Raw genomic sequence first — 16,259 nt, forward strand, 5'->3', positions numbered from 1 at the left:
GTACTTGTATCAATGATTCTATAAGAAGGTAAGTATGTGTTAGTATATGTTTGAAAATGTAAGGTGCTCTATGTTTAACTGTATAGACAAGAAAATGGAAGTGTCATTGATTCTTTAACAGGACTGACTACGTGTGTGAGTAACTCCATGGATGAGTGGCAGACTGTGAGTGTCTGTATAGGTGTATGAGTGCATATGATAGTGTTGTAAAGATGAGTGATTGTATGTATGAATGATTGTATGGGTGAATGAGTGAATGTGTGTGTAGACATAGGAATCAGTGAGTGCGTATGTAGTAACTAGTATTGGTGTGTCAATGGTTTCAAAAATTATACTCTGTATTTAACACTGGGTGAAACAGAGGTTATATTAAAATGTGAGGAGATGCATTGTATTGTCACATGAATGATATCATCAGTGATGTGGTCATTGATGTCAAATCACATGTCATCAGTGATGTCATCAGTGATGTCATTTGAGATGTCATCAGTGATGTCATCAGTGATGTCACTGACCATGTCATGAATGATGTAATATGTGACATCATCAGCAGTGGATTGCGGGTGCGCGATATATAGTTAGTGCAACTAACTATATATGGAATTTCAATGGTTTTGTGTGAGTAAAATAAGGTTTTGTAAATGCTAATTCCTAACTATATATGGTCTATAACCTATGGTTTTTTCAGTGAATTTTCAAGGTTTTGTAAATGCTAATTCCTAACTATATATGGTCTATAACCTATGGTTTTTTCAGTGAATTTCATTGGTTTTTTAACAGCTAATATCTGTAGCTGTAAAATGTATTCTTCTTTAAATCCAAAAATATATTTTATATGTTTATGAATAATTTTTTTTTAAAATATTTTTTTTTCTTCGTTCCCGCTTCGCGAATCGGGAAGCTTCCCGTTAGCTGACCCTGATGCCGCGAAATAGACCGCGAGCCGGTAAACGTTTCTTTACCGCAACTGCTGCGTTACAAAACAACATCGTGACGCCTCCCGTCCGCATGACGTTTCACGTTGTCGCGTGATACGTCATATGACGTGCTACGTTAGCGAACTGGTACGCAAAGCGAGTCGCAAAGCGCAGGTTTCTGGAAGCAAACCGGGAGGCCCTGCAAAGCGCTTAACGTAAACACAGCAGGTCATGTGACTTGGTAATAACACTTTTCATTGGTTCATTTCACTTTTGGTTTCCTAATGATGTAAGACTAGGTCATATAATCTAAAATGAACACTTTTCATTGGTTGAGAACTCTTGTTTTTCCCAAATGATGAAAATCCCTCCTTCTTTCCTCACTCTGACTTTCATCATTGTGAGAGAAAGACCCTTTGTGATCACTGAGCAATGGCTTCTTTAGTAGCTTCAGCTGGTGCTTCCCCACCACCTCCACCACATCCAAGGAAGAGTGGACCACCTGCTCAAGTTATAATTCAACAAGAAGAGGAAGAAGAGGAACAGGACGACGAGCACGAAGAGAGGCAGTTTTTGCCTGAGGAGCCCAGGACGTCTCACCGGAAAGAAAACTTCATTTGGCAATTTTTTAAAATTCCCAAAGGTCAGAAAAAAGTAAATGCAAGATACGTAACTTGCCTTATATGTCAAGATAGACTGTCCAGAGGAACCGAGAAAAAATACAGTTTCGGAAACTACACAATGCATCGCCATATGACTAGGTGGCATCCTAACAACTACAGTGCTGCACAGTTTCGGAACAACCTAGATAATCTCCCTATTATGGCCAGAAGATCTGTTGTACCGGAAGTAACGGGACCAGAGGGCAGGGAGATGGTGCCAAATATACAAATGAGATTTGGTGAAGTAAAACACATCTGCGTATATTGCGATGGATTCATTTGCTACGGAGAAAGAAGCATCACTCTGATCAACAGAGCTATTGACTATCATATGCAAGTTTGTACGAAACGCCCAAAATAATAAATACTTTTTTTTTGTTTTGTTGCTCCTGTTGAGCCCTTTACAATGAATCGTTTTCATTGCCCCCTCCAAGAAAAACCCCAAAAAATATAAAACTGTTCAGAAAAATTCAAAAAAAGTAAAAAAATGTTCCGAAAAATAATAAAAAAAATATAAAACAACAAAAACAATAAAAAAAAAAGTTCTTTTCAGAACTACCTCCCCGTTATTAAAAAATTGGTACAATATTTGGAACTGTGCCAACCTCTATTTCTCTTAGTTCGCTTCCCAGTTCGCTCGCCGGTACGCGAACCGGAAGCGAACCAAAAACAGTAAGTATAAGGGAAGGAAACAGACACTTATGTTAAAAGAAAGACAGCTATAGGGGAGTAAACTAGAGATACTATTACCCGTAATCCACTGCTGATGATGTCACATATTACATCATTCATGACATGCTCAGTGACATCATCAGCAGAGGATTGCGGGTTTTTTGGCAACGTGCCTTATCCACGGTTTAATAACGCTGCCTTTTGCTTTATATAAGTTTTCAAATTGTATGAAATATATACCAATAGGTCGTTATGAACCTTTAGGTAGTGCTTTTCTTCATGAGGTCTGGTCGCTTCCATACACATACAGATGTTTCAAAGATGATCAAGAAGTTTATCTGAATGGAGAGGAATGCACTGAGACGCCAGATCATTCACTAATGTGTAGGCACATACAGTTACACGGTTCATGCAACAAACACCGACCAAATATGGCTTGCGTGTTGCAAGGCACGCCACTTCCTACTATCATCCCCACGTTCAAGTTGTTGGAAAATGGTAGTTATTTGATGCTCAATAATGAAGATTGTTCTGGGTTAATTAAAAGTATTCCTTTTATCGTAACAGTAAGTGAACGGGTTATTTGCTGCAGAAATGTTCTATTTCCTCCCACACATGAACATAGGGAGTTTTCAATCTCGCCACAAATACCAACCTTGGGAGCAGATTTCAACGGCATGGCAAGAATAAGAGCTCTTTTGTCTCAGAGAGAGGTGGCCTTGAGTTCGGCCCGTGAAACTTTCGTGCTTCACATAGCGAACACCCGTACAGAGGTGCAGACCTTTTTAAATACAGATTCGCCTTTGCATTTCAGCGACATGGTTCGGACTATCTTTAACGCATCCTCCACAAAGGCCCTGGCGCACTTTTTTAAAGTTGTTACCAGTGGTCTCGTGACTTCATTTGAGAAAATCTTTGGAGTCATCCCTGCTTTCTTTCATTCTATTTTTTCCACTCTGCTTCGTGGATTGCCATTTTTACTTGCATTACCAGCGGACGCTCTTGTGCTTTTTTACATTTTTAAATATGGATGTCCCTCCTATGCAACCTCCCGCCCTGCAGCTGCTGACACTGTTCCGCAATCGCATGCTAGAATATTATGGCACAATGCCGTTGGCGATATTAAGCACGGCATATGGATTATCTTTTCGATTCTCCTACTTCACCTGTGTCCAGCCTGTATTTCACTGCCTGACCTGTGATTTCGATTGGGCCATTGATTTGTGTCTCTGCGGACCGGTTTCTCCTGACGTCGACTTTAATCAGCTGATGACTCCTATCATTACTCACGAGTTGGTTTGTCCTGGCGAAAGGATTATGGCTGTGGCATTGATGCATGGACTAATTGGTCCCTGGAATTTACTGGCGGCAACACAGTCTTTCTTGGAACAGAGCTTTCTTGAAAACCCACCGAGCTGTCCTCTGATGGTGATAGAGGATCCGGTGCTGGGAGAGCACGTATGTTCTTTTCCGCTTTTAAATTGGATGGCTGAACTCTTTTCGGATGAAGACGGTGACTTCCTATTGGAGGCTGTTGCAGCTTATTTTGCATACACAGTTATGTCATAGACCTTTTTCATTTTTGATATGCTGAGTACTAGCATTTCATTGACAATTCATTGACTTATTTGTCAAGTTTTTATTATTTAGCTTGCCTATTGGCTTAAGACTCGATAAAGTACTTGGCTGTTTTATTTTTCTTTAGCATTAAATTTTCCTAGTTTTTAATATTTTACCTTGCTGACCGTCCACATATAAAGTTGCAATCTGCTCTCATGAGATGGAACTTCTATTATCTTATTCAGTTCGTTTCCGGATCATGGGGAGGTGTCATCTAGGTCCTGGATATCTTTACACCGTGTTAAGTTAGCATGGGCTCATTACCGGTTTAAACGCCATTTTTCCTTTTTTGCAACTTCTGCACACGACACTTAGTTGTTGCTTTAGCTTGCAACCTAATAGTTCATCGTGATTTACATGAGAATAATATGTTATTGCTCTACTATCTGCTTTACTTGTTAAACTATATCTGTACAGCGAGTGCTGAAGTTTCAAGAACAACACGATACAGAATTGTTATGAGGTCTGATCTCCACGACTTCATACTCATAACATAAGTGCAGCTTCTGCCAATTCTGGGCATGAGGCGGGTTTTATATTGCTTTGCCGAACACACATACACAACACTTGATGCGGTTCACATGAAGAGAGAGCTGGTGTATGCTGATGTGATTCCTTCAAATCTAAGACACTAAAGTATGGGCACGCCCTAAACCAACACAAAGAGACCTTCTTAGCAAATAATATAATATGTGTATTAGGGAGGGTGAGATATAAGCAGCCGCGGGCCGTGGAGGGAGTTACGATGGGGCAGGGAGGCGGGGAGGGGGAGGGGCAGGGTGGAGCCCTCTCCACCCTGCCCCTCCCCCTCCCCGCCTCCCTGCCCCACCGTAACTCCCTCCACGGCCCGTGGCTGCTTATAAGTGTTGATAACTCTTATTCATTTACAGCATGTTAACATACTGTCACCATTCGCTTTTTATGTACTAGTAACTATGCTGGTAATTTTGCTACTGATAATATGTGTACTTGTATTATCTAAGATACTACGCCTGAGAAGACGGCATTAGTAAATAAACATTTCAAATACACATGTGTTCTTCTTAACTCCATGTTCTGGTTTCTAAGAAATATATAACGACCAACTGTTCATGAGTTCCACGTATCCTGAGGTACTATAAGTTCATATTCTGGATTGTCTAAACATTGAGAGTTTGTTATATCCAATGTGACACTGTACCTAGCTTGCTGCGACAGGGGCACCCCCGACCCTTCCTGGAGCTTCATCACACTTGCGATACAACTCCAGCAATGCGCCACCTTTACGGCACAGTTACATCACGCATCTGTGCTGTTTTTGCCCCATGATGCGCCGCATTGTAAATGCAGCACACCATAGGGGACGGAACAGCGGCACAGAATGACTAACACATCCCTGGTGATGCGCCAGTCATCATAAATCTATCCCTATGCTTCTTATCTTGTTCGAGATGAACTGCCATATGTATCATCAAAGTTGAATGATGTAATATGTGACATGATCAGCAGTGGATTGCGGGTGCGCGATATATAGTTAGTGCAACTAACTATATATGGAATTTCAATGGTTTTGTGTGAGTAAAATAAGGTTTTTTAAATGCTAATTCCTAACTATATATGGTCTATAACCTATGGTTTTTTCAGTGAATTTTCAAGGTTTTGTAAATGCTAATTCCTAACTATATATGGTCTATAACCTATGGTTTTTTCAGTGAATTTTCAAGGTTTTGTAAATGCTAATTCCTAACTATATATGGTCCATAACCTATGGTTTTTTCTGTGAATTTCATTGGTTTTTTAACAGCTAATATCTGTAGCTGTAAAATGTATTCTTCTTTAAATCCAAAAATATATTTTATATGTTTATGAATAATTTTTTTTTAAATATTTTTTTTTCTTCGTTCCCGCTTCGCAAATCGGGAAGCTTCCCGTTAGCTGACCTTGATGCCGCGAAATAGACCGCGAGCCGGTAAACGTTTCTTTACCGCAATTGCCGCGTTACAAAACAACATCGTGACGCCTCCCGTCCGCATGACGTTTCACGTTGTCGCGTGATACGTCATATGACGTACTACGTTAGCGAACTGGTACGCAAAGCGAGTCGCAAAGCGCAGGTTTCTGGAAGCAAACCGGGAGGCCCTGCAAAGCGCTTAACGTAAACACAGCAAGTCATGTGACTTGGTAATAACACTTTTCATTGGTTCATTTCACTTTTGGTTTCCTAATGATGTAAGACTAGGTCATATAATCTAAAATGAACACTTTTGATTGGTTGAGAACTCTTGTTTTTCCCAAATGATGAAAATCCCTCCTTCTTTCCTCACTCTGACTTTCATCATTGTGAGAGAAAGACCCTTTGTGATCACTGAGCAATGGCTTCTTTAGTAGCTTCAGCTGGTGCTTCCCCACCACCTCCACCACATCCAAGGAAGAGTGGACCACCTGCTCAAGTTATAATTCAACAAGAAGAAGAAGAAGAGGAACAGGAGGACGAGCACGAAGAGAGGCAGTTTTTGCCTGAGCAGCCCAGGACGTCTCACCGGAAAGAAAACTTCATTTGGCAATTTTTTAAAATTCCCAAAGGTCAGAAAAAAGTAAATGCAAGATACGTAACTTGCCTTATATGTCAAGATAGACTGTCCAGAGGGACCGACAAAAAATACAGTTTCGGAAACTACACAATGCATCGCCATATGACTAGGTGGCATCCTAACAACTACAGTGCTGCACAGTTTCGGAACGACCTAGATAATCTCCCTATTATGGCCAGAAGATCTGTTGTACCGGAAGTAACGGGACCAGAGGGCAGGGAGATGGTGCCAAATATACAAATGAGATTTGGTGATGTAAAACACATCTGCGTATTTTGCGATGGATTCATTTCCTATGGAGAAAAAAGCATCACTCTGATCAACAGAGCTATTGACTATCATATGCAAGTTTGTACGAAACGCCCAAAATAATAAATACTTCTTTTTTTTGTTTTGTTGCTCCTGTTGAGCCCTTTACAATGAATCGTTTTCATTGCCCCCTCCAAGAAAAACCCAAAAAAATATAAAACTGTTCCGAAAAATTCAAAAACAGTAAAAAAATGTTCAGAAAAATAAAAAAAAAGTTCTTTTCAGAACTACCTCCCCGTTATTAAAAAATTGGTACAATATTTGGAACTGTGCCAACCTCTATTTCTCTTAGTTCGCTTCCCAGTTCGCTCGCCGGTACGCGAACCGGAAGCGAACCAAAAACAGTAAGTATAAGGGAAGGAAACAGACACTTATGTTAAAAGAAAGACAGCTATAGGGGAGTAAACTAGAGATACTATTACCCGTAATCCACTGCTGATGATGTCACATATTACATCATTCATGACATGCTCAGTGACATCATCAGCAGAGGATTGCGGGTTTTTTGGCAACATGCCTTATCCACGGTTTAATAACGCTGCCTTTTGCTTTATATAAGTTTTCAAATTGTATGAAATATATACCAATAGGTCGTTATGAACCTTTAGGTAGTGCTTTTCTTCATGAGGTCTGGTCGCTTCCATACACATACAGATGTTTCAAAGATGATCAAGAAGTTTATCTGAATGGAGAGGAATGCACTGAGACGCCAGATCATTCACTAATGTGTAGGCACATACAGTTACACGGTTCATGCAACAAACACCGACCAAATATGGCTTGCGTGTTGCAAGGCACGCCAGTTCCTGCTATCATCCCCACGTTCAAGTTGTTGAAAAATGGTAGTTATTTGATGCTCAATAATGAAGATTGTTCTGAGTTAATTAAAAGTATTCCTTTTATCGTAACAGTAAGTGAACGGGTTATTTGCTGCAGAAATGTTCTATTTCCTCCCACACATGAACATAGGGAGTTTTCAATCTGGCCACAAATACCAACCTTGGGACACGTTTCAACGGCATGGCAAGAATAAGAGCTCTTTTGTCTCAGAGAGAGGTGGCCTTGAGTTCGGCCCGTGAAACTTTCGTACTTCACATAGCGAACACCCGTACAGAGGTGCACACCCTTTTCAATTAAGATTTGCCTTTCAATTTCAGCAACATGTTTCCGACTATCTTTAACGCATCCTCCACAAAGTCCCTGGCGCACTTTTTTAAAGTTGTTACCAGTGGTCTCGTGACTTCATTTGAGAAAATCTTTGGAGTCATCCCTGCTTCCTTTCATTCTATTTTCTCCACTCTGGTTCGTGGATTGGCATTTTTACTTGCATTACCAGCGGACGCTCTTGTGCTTTTTTAAATTTTTAAATATGGATGTCCCTCCTATGCAACCTCCCACCCTGCAGCTGCTGACACTGTTCCGCAATCGCATGCTAGAATATTATGGCACAATGCCGTTGGCGATATTAAGCACGGCATATGGATTATCTTTTCGATTCTCCTACTTCACCTGTGTCCAGCCTGTATTTCACTGCCTGACCTGTGATTTCGATTGGGCCATTGATTTGTGTCTCTGCGGACCGGTTTCTCCTGACGTCGACTTTAATCAGCTGATGACTCCTATCCTTACTCACGAGTTGGTTTGTCCTGGCGAAAGGATTATGGCTGTGGCATTGATGCATGGACTACTTGGTCCCTGGAATTTACTGGCGGCAGCACAGTCTTTCTTGGAACAGAGCTTTCTTGAAAACCCACCGAGCTGTCCTCTGATGCTGATAGAGGATCCGGTGCTGGGAGAGCACGTATGTTCTTTTCCGCTTTTAAATTGGATGGCTGAACTGTTTTCGGATGAAGACGGTGACTTCCTATTGGAGGCTGTTGCAGCTTATTTTGCATACACAGTTATGTCATAGACCTTTTTCATGTTTGATATGCTGAGTACTAGCATTTCATTGACAATTCATTGACTTATTTGTCAAGTTTTTATTATTTACCTTGCCTATTGGCTTAAGACTCGATAAAGTACTTGGCTGTTTTATTTTTCTTTAGCATTAAATTTTCCTAGTTTTTAATGCTTTACCTTGCGGACCGTCCACATATAAACTTGCAATCTGCTCTCATGAGATGGCACTTCTATTATCTTATTCAGTTCGTTTCCGGATCATGGGGAGGTGTCATCTAGGTCCTGGATATCTTTACACCGTGTTAAGTTAGCATGGGCTCATTACCGGTTTAAACGCCATTTTTCCTTTTTTGCAACTTCTGCACACGACACTTAGTTGTTGCTTTAGCTTTCCACCTAGTAGTTCATCGTGGTTTACATGAGAATAATATGTTATTGCTCTACTATCTGCTTTGCTTGTTAAACTATATCTGTACAGCGAGTGCTAAAGTTTCAAGAACAACACGATACAGAATTGTTATGAGGTCTGATCTCCACGACTTCATACTCATAACATAAGTGCAACTTCTGCCAATTCTGGGCATGAGGCGGGTTTTATATTGCTTTGCCGAACACACATACACAACAGTTGATGCGGTTCACATGAAGAGAGAGCTGGTGTATGCTGATGTGATTCCTTCAAATCTAAGACACTAAAGTATGGGCACGCCCTAAACCAACACAAAGAGACCTTCTTAGCAAATAATATAATATGTGTATTAGGGAGGGTGAGATATAAGCAGCCGCGGGCCGTGGAGGGAGTTACGATGGTGCAGGGAGGCGGGGAGGGGGAGAAGCAGGGTGGAGCCCTCTCTACCTTGCCCCTCCCCCTCCCCGCCTCCCTGCCCCACCGTAACTCCCTCCACGGCCCGCGGCTGCTTATAAGTGTTGCTAACTCTTATTCATTTACAGCATGTTAACATACTGTCACCATTCGCTTTTTATGTACTAGTAACTATGCTGGTAATTTTGCTACTGATAATATGTGTACTTGTATTCTCCACCCTGCCCCTCCCCCTCCCCGCCTCCCTGCCTCACCGTAACTCCCTCCACGGCCCGCGGCTGCTTATAAGTGTTGCTAACTCTTATTCATTTACAGCATGTTAACATACTATCACCATTCACTTTTTATGTACTAGTAACTATGCTGGTAATTTTGCTACTGATAATATGTGTACTTTTATTATCTAAGGTACTACGCCTGAGAAGACGGCATTAGTAAATAAACATTTCAAATACACATCTGTTCTTCTTAACTCCATGTTCTGGTTTCTAAGAAATCTATAACGACCGACTGTTCATGAGTTCCTCGTATCCTGAGGTACTATAAGTTCATATTCTGGATTGTCTAAACATTGAGAGTTTGTTATATCCAATGTGACACTGTACCTAGCTTGCTAAGGAGTTTTTCATTACTAACGTGAGTTTTGGGACACCCTAATTCGCCGAGGTTCCAATCCTCTGTCCACAGTTCTGTGTGAGAACAGAAACCCTGCGACAGGGGCACCCCCAACCCTTGCTGGAGCTTCATCACACTTGCGATACAACTCCAGCAATGCATTCGCCGAGGTTCCAATCCTCTGTCCACAGTTCTGTGTGAGAACAGAAACCCTGCGACAGGGGCACCCCCGACCCTTGCTGGAGCTTCATCACACTTGCGATACAACTCCAGCAATGCGCCACCTTTACGGCACAGATACATCACGCATCTGTGCTGTTTTTGCCCCATGATGCGCCGCATTGTAAATGCAGCACACCATAGGTGACGGAACAGCGGCACAGAATGACTAACACATCCCTGGTGATGCGCCAGTCATCATAAATGTATCCCTATGCTTCTTATCTTGTTAGAGATGAACCGCCATATGTATCATCAAAGTTTTTTGCAATTCCTAAATAGCGAACTTTAAGGAATAAATAGCGATTCTTTACCATTCCTAGTTTGCGATGAGCTATTTGCTAATTAGCCGAATGTAGCCCAATGAAGCCCAATGTAGCCCAATGTAGCCCAAAGATGGCCGCCAGACACACAAAAAAACAAATGTAGCCCAAATATCAGCCAGATGTAGCCCAACTATAGCCCAGTGACAGAATGACCAATCAGCTTCGCAAACCTCCGTTACGCGAAGCGGAGCGCTGTTACAGATATATATCTTTTTTTGAACGTTAATTTCTCAAAATCCACTGGAGCACATATATTGAGACCTAGCAAAGGCACATCGGGCTACCAGTCCCTAATATTTTGCCAAGTTTCGTGCAAATCCATTCAGCCGTTCGATTATTATTATTATTATTTTTTTTTGCCCCGCGGGGCCCTTTTAAAACCTCCACATCAAACCTAGGGGGTCAGCGAGGATCTACTATGCCCCCTTATAGTTATTTCCCCCTTTGTTTTGACCTCCTCTTGTCTCTCGATCCTACCGAGAGACAAGGTGGCGGCCGCTACGGACTGTTTGGAATGTTGACAGACGCCGGAGAACCAATCAGCTTCGCTTCACAAAGCTCCGTTGCGCGACAAGTACGCGTCCTGGGCCGCTGCCCAGTCCGCTGTTACAGATATATATCTTTTTTAAACGTTAATTTCTCAAAATCCACTGGAGCACATATATTGAGACCTACAAAAGGCACATCGGGCTACCAGTCCCTACAATTTTGCCAAGTTTCGTGCAAATCCATTCAGCCGTTCGGGCTAAAAGTGAGGCCAACCGCCCTATGGAAATTAACATGGGAAAAACGCGTTTTGGGACCCCCCTTTTTTCTCGGCCCCCCCTTGATGAACCCCCCCAAAATTTTCAGGGGCTGATCAGAAACAAAATGTGCCATTTTCCTGAAAATTTCAGCCAATTCCGTCCACAAACGCCAAAGTTATTAGACATAGAATTTTCAAAAAACCCATAGAGAAAAAATCCTAACTATATATACCTACTGGCGACCGCCAGTAGGTAATATATATATATATATATATATATATATATATATATATATATATATATATATATATATATATATTCACTGAAAAAACCATAGGTTTGACACCAGTTATAGTTAGCTGGAAATTTTACTGATATAAAACCAATGAAATTCCACGTTATAGTTAGTTGGACTCACTATAACTTGCGCGTGTAATGCACTGCTGATGACGTCACATATTACATCACTCATGACATCACTGATGACACCATCCTTGTGACACAGTGACAGACCTCCTTTCACTGTAATCTAACCCTTGAAACACATATTCAAAAATAGAAACTAAAATTTTCAAAAAAATGGAGATACCCATACCAGTTACAACAACCAATTCAATAATTCCACCATCTATATACACATGCACTAATTCACCAACAGTTCTATATAGTCACTCATACATATATTCACTAATCATATGTAGTGATACACCTACACATCCTGTTACACACCGACAGTCATCCAAAAGTTATTCACACACATACTCACACATGCAAATAAACTATTGAACTTCCATTTATTTGCATAAACAGCTATACACACACTACCACTTTACTTCTAAGGAAACTCACACATACTTACTCTCTTAAAAAATCACTTATAGAAACACATACTAATTTAAACAGGAACTCTTACAATCCCTCACTCTCACATATACTCACTTATATACATCAATATTCACATATACTAGATTAAAACATATGTAGTTACTGATAAAGACACTAATAAGACAGTCATTCACTCACTAACACAGACATATACACACTCATCCACCCATACAGTCCTGCACATATGCTGTCTTCAAAACACATACAAACAGAGACTCAGTCATTCTTGCATCTATGTACTAAGTAATACTCCCACCAAAGCATGCAAACACTCATACTGATACTAAGAAAAACATCTAATAACCTATATACATACACATGTACCTACTCATCAACCCATGCAGCCACTTATACACAAAGTGAAACACTAATACATATATTTAAATATTTAAGCATTACTCACTAATATATGTATTCACTAAGATATTCAATAATATATACATATATAACACATACTTATTTTTCAGAAAGACACACATTCACTGGATGGTGTCATCAGTGATGTCATGAGTGATGTAATATGTGACGTCATCAGCAGTGCATTACACGCGCAAGTTATAGTGAGTCCAACTAACTATAACATGGAATTTCATTGGTTTTATATCAGTAAAATTTCCAGCTAACTACAACTGGTGTCAAACCTATGGTTTTTTCAGTGAATTTCATAGGTTTTGTAAATGCTACTTCCTAACTATAACGTGTGTAAAACCTATGGTTTTTTCAGTGAATTTCATTGGTTTTTAAAATGCTAATTCAGAAATATCTCGTGTATACAACCTATACTTTTGTCAATAAAGTTCTGGCAATATTTTTTTCAGAAACAAGCCGTTTTCTTCACTGTTCAAGTTGCATAGAGACTCCTTGTAAAGCGATACAGAATTAGAAAGTCTGTACCTTGCCTTTTTTTCAACGCATTAAAATTTGCCTGTAAATAAAAATAGCCTTTCTAAACTTTCGTGCACGACCCGGTGTGCGCACTCTCGGCAACAGTTCTCAATAAAATGGATAGCGCATTTCCAGGCTTTCATGCGCGACCGACTGCGCGCACCCGCCTATATATTTCGTGAAAACTTTGCAATCTGAACTTATTGAATTTCTTCATAGACCCATCAAAGAACTTATAATACGTCAAAGAGACTAAACCTAGGCTTCTTTTTTAATAATATGAAAATTTTCGTTAAATGGAGCCGAATGTCTTTTTAAACGTTCGTGTGTGACCGAATGTACACACCTTGGTATTTTAAAAAAATATATAAAAGGTTTTATACTTTAACAATTGTATGCTTGAATCGAGCTCAGAAGATATATTAAATCCGGATATGTTTGGATTTACTCCTTTTCACGTTTTGAAACTTCGCTGAATTAGACCGCTACTTCCAAATGGCGTACGTGACCAGATACTATCACCGCGTACACGTCCTGAGACGCGCATGTGATGTCATGTGACTTGAAAACAACACTTCCAATTGGTTCTTAGTAGTTTCTATTCTGCAATTTACACGGAGCACTCCACCCACTCCTCTCACTATCTTTTCTACTCTCAAAAGAGAACAACGTTCAACACCCTTCGGAAGACTTTGCTGAAATGGCTGCCGCCCCGCATTCATCTTCCGAATCTGAAGGAAATGAGCGACTACCTTTAAAAAGAAAAAAGGAATCTTTTATTTGGCAATTTTTCACTTATCCTGAAGAACAAAAGAAAGTGAATGCGCCAAAAGTTACCTGCACGATATGCAATTCGGTTCTCTCAAGAGGAAATCCAAGAAAAAAATATTCCTTTTCCATACATACCATGGTGCGGCATTTCAAACAAGTGCACCCTGTGGAATTTGCACAGGCATCGACAAGAGCCCTGGCCACGCTATTACCATCAGAGGTGGCCAGCACATCTTCTGGTGGACGACCTGTATCTCCATCGAGTGCTGTGATGGACTTGAGACCATATCTTGCAAAGGTGCACATGAAATGCAACGAGTGTGAAGAAATTCTGCACCCACTTCTCTCACATCTCTACCTTGTTATCTGCAATTGTGAACATCAAAAAGGAGCTGCGCTACGCCCCTGTAAGAGGCCTCACTCCCACTGCTGCAACGGCTTGGCAGTCCTCAAGATGCACAGGAACAGCCCCTCCGATCCATTGAAGTTCTCTGTCGTGAGAGGCCTCACTCCCACTGCTGCAACGGCTTGGCAGTCCTCCAGATGCACAGGAACTGCCCCTCCGATCCATTGAAGTTCTGTGTCGGTCTCAATACCACTTAGGAAATGAAAATAAGCACTGAAGAATATTTATGCTGTAGCAGGAGGAGTACTACATGCTTGCGGAATGCATTCTATTACCTATAAAAAAGTGAAACACCCACGCTACAATCATATAGAATACTTCCTCTAAAGAAGCCTGTGAATAACTTTGGAACATCAGGTTAACCTTTTTTTACTCTCTCATCATTGTTAAAGATAAGTATTTACAATACTATATTAAACAATGCCATGATTTTTCCTTTTTAATTTTAAAAATCTTGCAATCTTTCACAAACCCAATACTCATGGCTTCTTTTTCGTGACAAAAATCTTGCAATATTACATACCTACATAGAATAACAGAAAAAACATAAAACTACAAAGGCCAAACAGTCTACTAAATGCGGATTTGTAACCTATGGGGCAGATTTATGTTAACTACTTCATACCCAGATATGCACCAGTTAATATGCACCACAGTATGGTAGTGCTCCATTACCCATGGTGTGCCACATTTGAAATGTGGCGCACCATGGTACAAAAACACCATACATGCGTAACACATCTGTGCTCAAAAACTAATACATTGCTAGAGTTGCATCGCAACTGTGATGCAGCTCCAGCAAGGCTCACCAATGCACTATATTCACAATGCTGCGTCAATACCTACGCCTGCTTCAAGCACATGCACAGTTTTGAAACATCATGGGCCTGAAAGTCACTGAGTGAAATATCATACATTACAGTCAGCCACTTTCAAGACGCATTCCTTCAGAGGAACACTTACCGGTTATTAGAGGTAGATCGACCGACTCCACCGGAGGAGACCCCTAATAAAAAAGACATATATAAATTGCGGACTAGCCGCTGTATCGTGCTAGCAAACTTTAACTTAAAAATCGTTAGAAAAAACAAAAGGAATCGAGCAAAATCAGTAGGCCACTGATAAGATCTCTTTTTCACCTCGCTAAAATAGAAACATTAGGAACAACCCCTCATGAGAAATATGAAACTAGTGAGAGAAACCGAGCTCGACGCCATGATGGCTGCAAGATAGCTCGGCTCCGCCGCCCACCCCGCCAAAAATAACGACAAACCCTATACAAATATTATAAATAAATACAACACACCAGCAAAGTAACAGTGTAAAACGTTTTATTAAATAACTATTTACATGGCAGCCTGCTGCAACATGAAAACAACACTTCCAATTGGTTCTTACTAGTTTCTATTCTGGAATTTACACGCAGCACTCCACCCACTTCTCTCACTATCTTTTCTACTCTCAAGAGAGAACAACGTCCTACATTTTTCGGAAGACTTTGGTGAAATGGCTACCGTATCTCATTCATCTTCCGAATCTGAACAAAATGATCGACTACCTTTAAGAAGAAAAAAAGAATCTTTCATCTGGCAATTTTTCACTTATCCTGAAGATCAAAAGAAAGTAAATGCACCAAAAGTAACCTGCACGATATGTGACTCGTTTCTCTCAAGAGGAAATCCAACAAAAAAATATTCCTTTTCCATACATACCATGGTGCGGCATGTCAAACAAGAGCACCCTGTGCAATTTGCAGAGGGATTGACAAAAGCCCTGGCCACGCTATTACCATTAGAGGTGGCCAGCACATTTTTTGATCGACGACCTGTATCTCCATCGAGTGCAGAGATGGACTTGAGATATTTAACTATATATGGTCTATAACCTATGGTTTTTTCAGTGAATTTGCTCCGCCGCCCACCCCGCCCAAA

Source organism: Lissotriton helveticus, chromosome 2_1 (genome assembly GCF_964261635.1).
Source record: "Lissotriton helveticus chromosome 2_1, aLisHel1.1, whole genome shotgun sequence".
Lineage (NCBI taxonomy): Eukaryota > Metazoa > Chordata > Amphibia > Caudata > Salamandridae > Lissotriton > Lissotriton helveticus.